Source organism: Ursus arctos, unplaced genomic scaffold, assembly GCF_023065955.2.
Source record: "Ursus arctos isolate Adak ecotype North America unplaced genomic scaffold, UrsArc2.0 scaffold_18, whole genome shotgun sequence".
NCBI classification, from domain to species: Eukaryota; Metazoa; Chordata; class Mammalia; order Carnivora; family Ursidae; genus Ursus; species Ursus arctos.
Window position 1 is genome coordinate 28190277 of NW_026622852.1, and position 13788 is coordinate 28204064.

The window sequence follows — 13788 nt, forward strand, 5'->3', positions numbered from 1 at the left end:
TCACATATAGTCAGATGCACCCATTTTAAGCGTATGGTTTTATGAATTTTGACAAATGTCTATGGTCTTACAACCACTACCACAATCAAGAAATAGCATATTTCCATGACCCCCAGTGTCACCCCATGCCTCCTTGTGGTCAAATCCCGCCTTCCATCCCAGCCCTGCAACCGCTGATCTGTTTTATGTCCCTATAGTTTTTGCCTTTTCCAGAACGTCATAAATGGAAGCAGAGGCTGGCCTTTTCATTCTTTTTTAATTGGAGTATTATTTGCATGGAGTAAAACATATGCTTTTTGGCAGAGAAATCCATGAATTTTGACCAAAAACACATGGTCTGTAACCACCACCACAATCAAGACACAGTTATTCTCTCACCGCCCCCCCCCCCCAAATTCCCCAGTGCTGTGCTTCTGTGGTCACCCTTTGTCCCCATGCTGTCCCCATGTGCCTCCAAGCATTCAATGATCTGTTTTCTGTTCCTATAATTTTGTCTTTTCCAGAAAGTCATATAAATAGAATCCTAATGTATATAGCTTCTGAGTGCACCTTCTTTCACTAAGCATAATGCATTTGACATCTGTCCATGTCGTGTGTATCCGTAGTTCATTTCTTTACTTGCTGAGCTGTATTCTACCGCATGAATGTAGCTAAGCGTGTTTATCCACTCAGCAGTTCAAAGACACGTAGGTTATTTCCCCATGTGGCAATTATGAAGTATTCTTTGTATGTTCCGCTGAATTTGCTTTGATAACATTCTGTTGAAGCTGTTTGCATTTATATTCATAAGGAATCTTGGACTATAGTTTTTTCTTTTTCCTTTTTTTTCTGGGGGGATGTCTTTGTCTGCTTATGGTGTCAGGGAAATGTTGGCCTTATAAAATTATTGGGAAGTGTTTCCTCCTCTTCTAGTTTCTGTAAGAATTTGTGCAGAGTTGGTATTCTTCCTTCCTTAAATAAGTTGGTATTCGAATTCACCAGTGAAGCCATCTGCTTCTGGAGTTTCCTTTGTTGGAAGGTTTTCAATTATGAATTCAATTTGTTTAACAGACACAGTACCATTCTCGTTATCTATTCCTTCTCGAGTGAAGCTTTGGTAGCTGTGTCTTCTAAGGGATTTGTCCATCTCGTCGGAGTTATTAAATGTATTGTTATAAAGCTGGGGACAAGTCAGCACTGAAATAGCCAAACACACGAGTGAATGACTCGCCTAAAGCGACCATAGCCAACAAAGGACAGAAATTCTGGGTTAGGAAATAATCTGAAATTCATGAAGAACTTAATGCTCTTTTGAAATGAGTGAGTTTATTGAAAAGTACAATTATGCACGAAGATGTAAAGCAAAGTCTTATCAAAAAATTGGAAACCACATAAATGTCAAAGAAAGTTAATGTGGTATGTTCGCTTGATAAAATATATATTATACATCATTTAAACACTGTAAAAATGTGCATAGCGAAGTCTAGAAAAAATTACACCAAAATGGTAGTTGTTATTTGTTGAGGTTTTGAGTCTATGGAGTCTTTTTTTTTTCTTCTCTTTTATTTCTTCCAAATTTGCTATATAATATTTTTTAGTGAGACAAAAACTAAAGGAAAAAACCCAGCATTTCCTTCCACCCTTCATGGGGCATAACTAGAGTTCTTATCAAACACGGAACCTGACAGTAGCCCCTCAATAAATGCAAGGACCAATCAAGTAAAGGACCAATAGCTCAGATTCGAAGGCTCCTTTCTCCCCAGGCCTTGGCTGTCACTGCTTCTGCGGTCACTGCTACCATCAATCTGATGGTCCTGGCCCCGGCTGCCCCTGCAGGGTCCTACAGTTACCCGAGACCACCCCAGGTGGACTGCGCATGCACACCCAGTGGCCAGGCCATCTGCTTGCTACGTGCACTGACCACGGTCCCCATGGGGACAAGCCCACACGGGCAAGCCCTGCCACCTGGCATAGCTCCTGCACTCACATGCATGCTCCATTGTCTCATTAGACTTCACTTACAAAACGCAAGTTCAAAGGTAAAATTATTCAACATTTCAAGGTGATGACAGCAGGAAAAAAAAACAAACCCAAGTGTCCCGTGCAATTGCACGGATCACATACCTGGCAAACCAGTCTGGTATAAACATGGCCTGGGTAGCAGAGCCTAATACAGAGTGGTGTCCCTTAGAAGTCAGGATGGTGACAGGGCAGGCCCAGTAGTGGATATTTCTAGAACACACATCCCTAAATATGCACATCCACTCCATAATTATGGCTATGTAATTGCATAGGTTGCAGAAGGTAACCGGAAACAAAACACCATGAGGACAGAGAACATTTCTTGGTTTTGTTTACAGCTATACCCACAGAGTCTAGCCTAGTGGCTGGCACGTCGTAGGTAACCAATAAATATTTGTTAAATATAGTTATAGAAATTCCTATCCTTACTCTTTCTCTTTAGCTTGATAACTCCTATACATCCTTTAAGATTCTACTCAAAATGCCCCCTCCTACAGGAAGTCTTCTGCAACCCTTCCAGAGTTAGTGATTCCTCCTGTGCATTTCATGCATCTTGTGCAGCCCTCTATATTAGCACCAAGCTGAAGCATGAGGTTATAAGGCAGCACTCTACATAAATCCTCATAGTTGGGTTTGGTTTCCTTAGGAATTGTGTTAACTATCCAAAAACCTCAACCCCATCAAGTAGGATGAAACATTTTCTAAGAAGGAAAGTATTTGTCTATTATTCATCCTTCCCTCCTTTTTTGCCAAATGCTTTTATTTTAGTCTTAAAATGTTTCTACATCCTTTTTTTAAATTTAGTTTTATAGAACAAATAAACTGTGTAGATAGTACAGAGAGTTCACAAATAACCCTTGTCCGGTTTTCCCCGTTGTGAACATCTTATGTTACCGTGGTACAAGTGTCAAAACCAGGACATCTGGCATTGGTACAGGCCTCATAAGTAAATGCCAGGCTTTATTTGGATTTCACCAGTTTTTCCATTAATGTCCTCTTTCTGCAACATGATCCAACGCGGGGCACCATGTTACACTTAGCTGTCATGTCTCCTGATGGTCCCCTCCGGGCTGTGACGGTTCCTCAGTCTCTCCTTGTTTTTCATGAGCCTGACAGGCTCAAGAAGTTCTGGCTCGGTATCCTAGAGAATGTCCTCTCATCTGGGCTTGGCTAATGTTGTTCTCATGCTTCGACTGGGGTTATAGATTTATGGGAAGAATACCACAGAGGTCAAGTGCTCTTCTCATCACGACATACCAGTGATGCCTGCCATCACTGGGATGTTCTCCTTGATCACTCAGTTGAGGTGGTATTTGCCAGGTGTCTCTGCTGGAAAGTTACTATTTTTTCCTTTCCACGTTCTAGTCTTTGGAAGCAAAGAGAGAGTCTAGAATCCTATTTTATGTGTCCCAGAAGCTATCGCCATACTATAATTGTTCTTTTTAAAAAAAATCAATGAACTATGATCACTTTAAAATACATTTAACATCAAGCTTTAAAAGGAAATTTACCTGTCAGACCCAATGATCTGAGAATCACTATGAACACACTGTGCTGTGTTCCTCAGATTACAAAACAACCCTCATTATGAACAGGGAGGTAAGAGTGTTATGACACTACTTCCTACTGTTTGTCATAAGTATGACTCACATCTCCAACTCTGGCTGCAACTGGTCCCTCTGACAAATAACATAGTCGTCCCTGCTCTGTCCCAGAGGTTGTCCTGGGCTCTGTGGCTTAGACCTTGATGTTGACCTGTTCCAACCCCTTTCTTGTGCAATAGGGGAAACTGAAGACCAGAGGGAGAGAGGGCTTGCTTGAAGTCACACAGGTCTTGAGTAAGAGAACCAGGGCTAGAACCCGAGTCTCTCAGGTCCCCAGGGTTTACCGTAACGCTAGTGATAATCTGGGCCTTCCCCGTCCCTCAAATCCCTATTCATTCAGGAAGGATTCTCTGCTTTTCTGCATGACTTTCCATCCCAGTCTCATCTCTGAGTCCCTATGGCATAATCAAGCCTGGGTCTAGCGTGGAGTGTCCAGAGGAGAATGATCACATGTCTGCATATCCCTCAAGGAGCTCCTGGTAGGCAAGATGACAGTTCCCTTGAGGGCTTAGCACATGCCTGGGGCAGAGTAGTGGTAAATAATTGTTGAAGGAATGGATTAGCAGAAACACTTAAATTCACCAGCCCCTTCCACCTGGTTAAGGCCCATTAGCCACCTTGATAATAGCATAGTCCAATCCTTGAGAACACTCATCCTGGGCCTCAACCTTATACCAGCCTGTGTTCTTTGTTTGGCTAATGAGCTAACAATGGCCCCGCCCCTACCTGAATCTACACTCTTGAGGGCTGGGACCATATTTGTCTTGCTCACTGATTGGATCCCAGCATTTTGCAGATAGTAAGCACCTACTGGATATTTGCTGAATGAGTGATGGAGCGTGATCCCAAGCACAGAGAAGACTGGGCTGGCACACACACACACAGATGCAGCTCCCCACATTTCTCACCAGCTGCCAGGACATCACATCAGATGCAGGTTTTCAAATAGAAGTGAGAAGTTGAATGTTTGAAGCTAAACAAAGCAGTGGACTGAGCCAACTTGCCCTAAAGGAAAGCTGTTTCCCCCTCCACCCCACCTGGCACCTGGGAGCCTGCTGCCATGCCTGTCCCACAGCCAACCCTCAGCTTCCTCCATCTGGACCCAGTTAGGGAATGTGGGGCCAGGGGCTTCTGGGAGGAAGGTCACCCACCATCCTCCCATCCTGATGGCCAGGACAGACCTGGCTCTCCTCCCGCAGTCCACTCCGCTCACAACCAACACACCAGATCCTGGGACCAGGGCCGGTGGTGGGAGGAGGTCCACATTCAGCAGTGGAAAGAGGGAAAGAAGAAAGAGGGCACCTTGGCTGGGCACCTCACCTGTGCTGGTTTGCTTGTAGCCTATTACAGGTCAGAGGCAGAGGTCATCACAGCCTTTTACGGATGTGGAAACTGAGGCTCAGAGAGTTCGCTAACTTGCCAAGGCCACGAAGCCTGTCAGTGGCCGAGCTGATTCAGCCTTAGCTCGGTCTGATCCCCAGAGTCTGGGCTCAGGCTGTGGAGAACATTTCTGGTCCCTTTATCTTTCTCAGTACCAAAGTAGTTCCCTTTTCTTCTTCAGTCCATGTAAAATGCCACCAGGATGATTCACTCTTACTCATTTGGTTGTTTGTTTTTGTTTTTAAGACTAATATAAGTAATGGGGGTGGGCACTATAGTTGTGGAGCTATCAGCCGTTCACCCCCGGGTGTGAATTACTCCAATCCTTTGCTTTCCTTCTGATTCTGACCTCCAGCTGAAGCTCCCTTGCATGAAGGAGGTGGAAATGTTGTTAAGGAAAGAGAGGCAGGGTCACTTCACTGTAGTTAGCGTGTAGTTAGGAAAACGAGGTCAAGAACAAGGAAGAGAAATGCCCAGAAGCCAGGTTAGGAAAGCAGATAGAGCGAGGCCCCAGTTCAGGAATAGAAAAGGTGATTCCCAACACTACAGAAAGTTCTCCCCAAAGGCCCCCGGTGAAGGTAAAGGCAAAGGTAAGGTGGGGGGTGGGGATGGAGGGGAAGATGGAGGTTTTCAGAAAGAGGGTCATTCCAAAAGGGGCCATGGGCCACCCGGGTTATAATGGTCTGTCCCGATAAAGGAGGTCCCAGCCACTTCCCACAGCCTCCGTGTCAGGGAACTACCAGCGATGAGGAGCTGTGTGCCTCATCCCAGCCAATCCCCATTTTTAGATATTAGATCATTCCAAGTCATCTTCTCTTTGCCTTTTTTCATATTAAACCCTGGGAACACAGAGGTCAATGGCTGAACATGTATAAAAAGAGAAACACCAATCACTGCACACATCTGGAAAATGGACAAAATGCTTCAAGTTACCTGAAAGTTTGCAAAATGCCCCATTGGAGGAACTAAAAATTGCCAGTTCCAGAACTGAGACAGAACATGTCTGTGTTCACTACCTATTGTTGCATAACAGATTGCCCCCAAACTTAGCACTTTAAAACAAGTTTCTGAGGGCCAGGAATCCAGAACGGTTTAGCTGGGTGGTGCAGGCTCCAAGTCTCTCAGGGGGTTGTGACCAAGCCATTGGCAGACCCCTGATGACTTGTCTGGGCCGGTGGATCCACTTCCAAGTGAACTTACAGGATGTTGACAGCCTGAAAGGAGGCCCCAGTTCCTCTAAGGTGCGTGTTTCCATAGCTCACGGGGCAGCTTGCTTCCCTGGAGTGAGAGAGCAGAGATAAAAAGCCCAAGAAGGAGGCCTCCGTCTTTCACAATCTCGGGTGTGACATAGCACCATCACTTCTGCCATTCACCACTGGTCACATAGACCAACCCTCCAAGCACAGTGTGGGAGGGGTCTACGCAACGTGGGCAGCGTGTGAGGGCCAGGAGCTGGCACTCGTAAGGCCCACTCTTGGGCACTAACTATAGCATTTGTTTTTTCTTAACCAAATTTCATTTGGACCAAACTAATATCAACCAACATGATTTCACTCCGGTTGACTTCAGCCAGATCACAGATGGCTTTGAACCTGAATGGAAGTATGAATGAGGGTGTCTCCCTGTGAGGATTACCTTAGGTGGAAAAGGGTCTTTGCCTGAAATTTACCATCAGTAGCCTTTATTTCTCCCCCAAATTTCAAGAGGTTTCCATAGATAAATATGCATTCAGCTCTAGTGTCTATTAGAGCTAGTACAGTCTATTTGTTAGTGTGAGACCCATCAATGGTTAGTTCAACATGGGCTCTCTGGTTGCCCCCTATTATACACACTAGAGGGCAACATTAGCCTAACCCTTAGTCTCTAGAGGTGTGTGTGTTGGGGGGGGAATCCACCCCTCAAATTCCTCTGTTAGCAGAAGGGCACTTGGCAACACAGCGGGCTTTTCTGAGCCTTCCTTCAAAGGAGTAAACTGCTTTCCCTGAGACAGGACTTCATTAGGCTTAGCAAGACTGAATCGGGGAGCTTGTCTCTATTTTTTCTCGAGGTCCCAGATAATACGAGATCTCGCCACAGTTGTTCATGAGAGACCTTGATCGGCCCCCTTTCTGCCGTTTTATTGTCAGTGGAATGCTTTGTTTTTCCCTGCTTTTCAACCTCTTTCCCTTATGATGGATTCTCTTGGTTTCACTTAAGTCAGCCACCACAGTGGCTGTAGAAGAAATGGGCTGATTAACTGTAGGACGAGGGCAAATTAAAGTCGCATACCATGCCCCTGCGGCTGACTGTAAGGTGGAAGAGGGTTTGCACATGTGATTAAGCTAAAGCTCTTAAAATGGGAAGACTTTTTGGATTATCCGGGTAGGCCGTAAAGGCAACCACAAGGGTCCTTTGTAAAAGAGAAGCAGATACGCACACCGCTGGCTTTGAAGATCAAAAAAGGGGCCATGAGCCAAGGAGCACAAGAAAAGCAGTTTTAGAAACTGAAAACAGCAAGGAGGTGGATTCTCCCTTTGAGAGAGAACAGAGGGAGTATGGCCCCGACGCCTTGATTTTGGTTAGTGACACTGATTTCGGACTTCTGACTTCCAGAACTGTCAGAGAATAAGCGTGCATTGTTTCAAACCATAAGTCTGTGGTCATTTGTAGCAGGGGCGATAGCAAACTAATACACTATGTCATGTTCATTTGGAACAATCAGGAAAACTTAGAGCAGGAAACAAACACCTCTAGTTTCAGAGCTGCAAGTGCTGGAGGTTTCAGGCTCACACATGCCTTTGTTGTTAAGGGGAGAAGGAGGACCTTCACACCAAAGCCCCAGTTCCTTTGGGAGGGTAACCAATGACACTGATTTCCGGCATGTTCAAACGAGGCCTGGTGAGTTAGACATGCTGGGTTAGAATCCACCACTCATTCGCTGGATGACTTTGAGCAGATTATACAACCCCATCTTCTCGGCTGCTGACTACACATTAGAATCACCCAGAAGAACCCTTCAAATCATACCCATGGCCAGGCCCCATCCCTGCAGATTGATCCAGGTGGTCTGGGGTGGAGCTTGGGTATCAGTGTTTTTATAAGCCCCCTGGTGATTGTAACATGCAGCCAGGCTGAGCTACGCCTCTCTAAATCTGTTCCTCCTTGGAGACAGAAATCATAGTTCGGTTACCTATCACATGGGTGTGATGAGCCTTAAACAGGTAATCCGTGGAAAGTGCTCAGCACATCATAAGCCCTCAATAAATGATTAGTATCGTACTTCAATCCAGACAGACAGATCATCTTTCAGCGCCCCCTACTCTACCCACTTTTAAAATTTTCAGGATAAATAGGAAGGTTCAGTAGATCACTAACGTGATGACATTTTCAGGTACACTTAAATCAAGCATTTCGAACTCCAGGGGGACATAGGACAGGATCTAATCAGACATCTCTCCGTCTTCATGGGATTCCTGTGCCTCTCAAAGCCCAGGGCAAGCACCTGATTCAGTGTCACCGAGGTGAGTGTCTTGCTCCCAGCATGCCTTAAGGTTGCAAGAAATTACCCATTTACACATATTCAGGAAGGGTAGAGCCTGTCTGGCAGGCAGACGAGGATTGTAAAAATCCTTCAGGTTTTAGAACCAGGAGTTTGGTTTACTCTGGACTCGAGGGCTCCCTGAAGGGATGACCTTGAGTTTTTAAAAATAATTGCTTTTCCTCTTCTGTGCTCCTCAATGCTCTTCAGCTGGAGGCAGAAACAGTTTCCTAGCTCAAGAGCTTTGGAATGGAGCCCAGGGGCTGCAAGCCTTGGGAGCTGGAATCAAGGCCACAAGCAGGGGCAGACCCAAGCTGGGCGGGGCCTGAAGCCCCTGAATCTGGGGCAGGGAGGCCCTGTCTGCCCCACCTCGCTGCTCTGTGAAGTGCAGAATGGTGGTGCTGATTAGGAGACAGTGATTAAACAAGTCTGCAAACGTGGTTTGGTGAATAAACAGCCGCACTCAGTACAGCAGCTCCTTTGTCCCCGTCACAGAGATGGCTTTAGTGAAATGCAGTCTGAGATTCTGGCCTCCTCAGCTGGAGGATGGTTCTGCCCCCTCATGACCCCTCCTCTTTCGTTTTCTTTTTGCTTGAGAACAAGATTGAATTATCTCTTCTCTCCTCCTGGCTGTTGCGAGGCTGGAAGCCCTTTAAATAAACATGCCTGTTAAAGGCACCGATCTTTCCCCAGCAGGCAGAGATTGTACCTCCAAGACCACCAATGGAGTGGCTTCAGGGTACAGACGCAGAGACTTGGGGTTCTCCTCCACCATGCCCTGCCCTGCCGAAGTCTCTCTGCTTGGCCTGGGGCAAGTGCCTGTCCCTGCTTGGGATTCAGTCTCCCGTCCTGTACAATCAGGGTAGCAACGCTCTTTGTTCATGTTCTTCCTGTCACAGAGACAAACCCCTTTGGCTCAAGTCATAAATGACAGCGCAGGAGTCATTCTCCCAGCTGAAAAGCACTAATACTACCATATGGGTGCTTTCGTAGGAAATGATCACCTACCAGTTTGTAAGCAGCCAATGTCTGAGCCCCCAAGAGCCCACCTATATCTACTCTGGCCTCTCAGCCACTGCCCTGGGACCCTCAAAACCTGCTCGTGACTCAGCATCCAAAGGAGTCATGCCTGGCCCTGCGAGGGGGACACAAAGACCAGGCATGGAAGAATGGCAGCGGGCTCTATGTTCACTAGTGAGTGCAGATTTCTGGTGTCCGGGTTTTGAATAGCACACCTAGCCCCTCCGTAGGCTCAAGCACTTCCTGGTCTGATACTGCCTCTCTGAGGAGCCTCTGCCGCCCTTTACCAACCAGAGTGGGGCCCAGCTTGTGGACAAACTCAGATTGCTGGGAAGACATTGCCCAGCAAGGGATCCCTGATCTATCCACCCACCCTCCTTTCTAGCAGGCCATTTGGTCCAAAAAGTTGGCCCTGGGAGGACAGACCTGGCCAGCTGTCCTCCAAACCCTGTGAAGGACTCTCACCAGGCCGGGTGGTCACACTCCCTGGTTTCTGCCCCTGAGTCGCTCTATGATGCCCCTCCTCATGAGCATTCCTAGATACCTCAGCCCAGGGGCAGAGCTGAGAAGGACAACAGAGTCACAGAGACCCCTGGAGCTGCCTCAGGAATCCTTGGGGGTAGGGAGGTCCAGCAAGCAGCTCCTTTTCACCTGGATTGACACTGACCTTCTGTGTAAGTTTTCATTTGGGTCTGTGATCTAGTTCAGTCCTTTCACTGTATGGACAATTAGGCCCAGAGGGCACACAGTGAGGCAGGCACCCTGGGATCCAGGGTTCTGCCCACTACATCTCATGTCCTCTCTCCTCTGTGGTTACATCCTCCCCGTCACTGCAAACATATTACTGTGTTCTGGGGAAGGAATAGTCCATGGTTCATTATCCTTATGAACAGATGTGCAATGGGAAACACCTTTCTTATTCCAACCCTGGGGCGATTTCCCCAACCTGCAGCTGTGGCCTTAACCAGGATGCAGCCTATCTGAAAAGGTTGTTTAAACACCACACTAGATACCAGGTGAAGAATAAATAAGACTGCGACATATGTGGGTTCTTGTTATGGATGCTAGCTAGTCCAAGCCTTCTCCCCCGCCACGGACTCCCTGAAGGACCTGGAGAAGTCCTTTTGCCTCTCTGGGCCTCAGATTCCCCATCTGTACAATGGTAACATTGGACCGGAAGCTCTAAGGACCCCCTTGCTCCCCACTCTGTCCCTGATTCTGTAAGGCCAAGGGTAGGATCAGCCATCATGGGAATCTTCTCAGATGAATCCACCGAGGCAGACATGGCAGGATCTTTGGAAACAGATTTGATGAGGGGACCCTCAGCCCAGGTCAGTCAGCTCCAGTAGCTTGCCTAGTGCTTAAGAGTGTGGCAGTCAAAGCCAAGCTTTGCAATTCAGGTGCGCCAATAACGAGGGAACCATTTTCACTCTCTGAGCCTCAGTGTCCTTATCTGGCAACGGAAGCTGATAACACTTGTCTTCGAAGTAGAGTTAGGAGGGTCTGTGGCAGAGCCTCCTAGATATTCCCCAGTGTCTGTCTTCCCACAGAATCGCAGAAATGGGATCTCTCAAATGACCACCCAATGTAAAGACTGCATGTCCCAGCCTCCCTTGTAGTTAGCTATGCTGCCCATGTGACTAAGTTCGGGTCAAAGGAATGCAAATGGAAGGGTTTGGTGACAGCTTTGGGGACCCTTCTTTAAAAGCAGTGGACATATATGCTTTGTCTTTTTGTCCCCATCCCTCCCACCACCCTGCCACCTGAAATGTGGCTGTGGTAGCTGCTATTTTGAACCACAAAGACAATGCTTACTGCTAAGGGTGACCAAATGGTGAGCTGGAGGGCTGCATATGCCTGAGGATCATTTATCACCTCCCTGCACTGCTTACCTCTGGGCTTATTTTCCTTATTTAGAGAAATCAACTCCCATTTGACATAAGCCTCTGCTACTAAAGTCTCCGTTTCTCAGAGTTAAACCTAATCCTCACTCACTGCTGTGGGATCTGATGAAATGAAATGGTTCTCCCCTAACCAAGTCACGCCCCGTGCCTTAAAGTCCTTCTGTGCTCCCTCAGGATAACATTGACACTCCTTAGCATGGTACCTCAGGCCCTTCATGAAATGTCCCCCTTCCCGCTCCAGCCTCAGCTCTCTCACGGCACCCCACCTTGCCCATCACACCCCAGACCCCAGCCAGCAGGAGCTACTCACAGCTCCCCATGCCACCCAGGCCACTCCTTGTTTCTGGTCTTTTGCACCTGTAACCCTGCTTCCCAGAGATGCCATCTCTCCCCTGGCCCTCACTGGCTTTCAATATTCAGATCAAGTATTACCTCCTCCGGGAAGTCTCCCAAGATCTTCACAGGCTTTGTTGTGTTCCATTTCTTGTTTCGCTTTGCTCTGTTGGCACCATGGGCTTTTCTCATACTATGTGAGAACAACACACCAGTTTCCCTGCCTGTCTGCCTCCCTAGGCTGAGGCCTGAGGACGAGGAGAGTGCCTGGTTCATCTCTGCACTGCCAGGGCCTCTGCCACAGAGCCATCCGTAATAGGAGCTGAGTGAAGGGAGGAAAGACGGAAGGCAGATGCTTGTTAGTGTGGAAGTAGTCTTGGAAGCAGGAAGAACTGACTTGGGACAGAGGTGAAAGGCAAGGGCATCCTGAGCGGCGGCTCGTCCCTGCTCCCTGCTCTGGTCAGATATTCCTGGTCTAAGAGGCCCTTGTGCATTCGTTGGCAAATCTGCACCAAGTGTCATTAACGGTGGGGCAGCATCTCAGGCTCGCTCAATCAGCAAGTGTGTAAAGATACACTTGGCCTCTGCCAACACTTTGTACTTCAGTCATTGCCTCATTAGGGCCTGTAACTGGCCATGATAACAGGATGGGAGAGTCAGCTGACGGTTTCACAAATAGCATGTGTGTGGGGTCGAAGTTTGTGGTCCAAGGACTCTGCTAACAACGAACATTATTTAACAGCCTAACCTTCTGGGGCCCTGATCCTCTGATGGCACTTTGGTGTATCTTATAGCCCCTCCTTTAACAGTGGGGGAGACTGAAGCCGAGAGAAATAAGTTGCCCAAGGTTACACACACACAGGCTCTGACACCCAGCCCCTTGCCCTTTGTGCCACTCTTGCCCTGTTCTGTGATTGCTGTCCAACAATTAATTGTGCATTTAGATGAAGACATAGACCCCTCAGGCCCAGTCATGAGGGGCGCGAAGGGACAGATCCATTATGGAGCCTTTGAACCGGGAGGACACATTCTAATGATTTGGTAACATAATCTTTTCAGATTTTTTAACTTCTTATTATAAGCCAGTTTAAGTATATGCAGAAATAGAGTATAACGACCCCCCTGTGCCCATCAGCAGCCAGCTTAAGTAGTTCTTGACACCTGCTGTTTTGGATAATATAACCTGGCATCATCTCTCCCCTTAGGAGACTAGAGGAGACACACACTATAACCAGAATAATCTTCAAATTGCAAATTGGACCGTGTCAGCTCGCCTCCCTCCTCCTCAAAACTCTAGTGGGATTCTGTGCGTAGAAAGGAAGGCAAAGCAGAGCTCCACCCCACCCTAGACAGCCCATCTCTGCACTTCTTTGAAGTGAGGAAAAGTACACTTCTGTCTTATTTAAGCCACTTTTATTTTGGGTTCTCTCTTATGTCAGGAGTCCACAAAAAGCTACATACCGGAGTCAGCCGAGGAGCTGAAAACCAAGACCAAACAACAACAAGGAAAATTAGACAACCCTGTACAACACCAGAGGATTCTGACGGGGGACCGGAAGTGTTGCTCAGGCATTGATGGTATAGCAAGCTGTCCAGGTGACGCTCCCATGCAGCCACAGTTGAGAAGCACTGTTTAATGATCCCTGTCTGAACTCGTTCTAACTGACACGGGGCTCAGCTGAAAAGCCATCTCCCGAGAGGCCCCGGGCGGGAGGAACTCGGGGTTCCCTCCTCTGTGCTTCCACAGAGCTTGGTGCCAGGCTCTGCCAGAGGCGTGTGGTAGTTTATGGCGTTGGTCGGGTCAGGCTCCCGCTGTCCTCTGAGCTCCTCCAGGGTGGGACCACGTTAGATTAATCCATGGGGCCTGGCCCAGGGGGTCAGAGTACTTACTGGCCCCTGCCCACCCCTCCAGCCTCTTCCAGAACTATTGGCCCCTTCCCTCCTTCTGCTTGTCTTCTCCCCGTTGCTTAAATGCAGTTGACCCCTCCCATCTTAAGGCCTATGCATATGCCCGTTCCTCTTACCTGCA

At 47.7% G+C, this 13788-nt stretch overlaps 1 long non-coding RNA gene across 1 annotated transcript; it reads right to left on the reverse strand.

Moving 5' to 3' along the window:
- Nucleotides 1–237: 237 nt before the first annotated feature.
- Nucleotides 238–12370, reverse strand: LOC130544037 (uncharacterized). Its single transcript, XR_008959917.1, has 2 exons — nt 11859–12370; nt 238–6263 (listed from the first exon to the last, which is right to left on the reverse strand). It is a non-coding gene; the product is annotated as an uncharacterized LOC130544037 (long non-coding RNA).
- Between the last annotated feature and the right edge of the window lie 1418 nt (nt 12371–13788).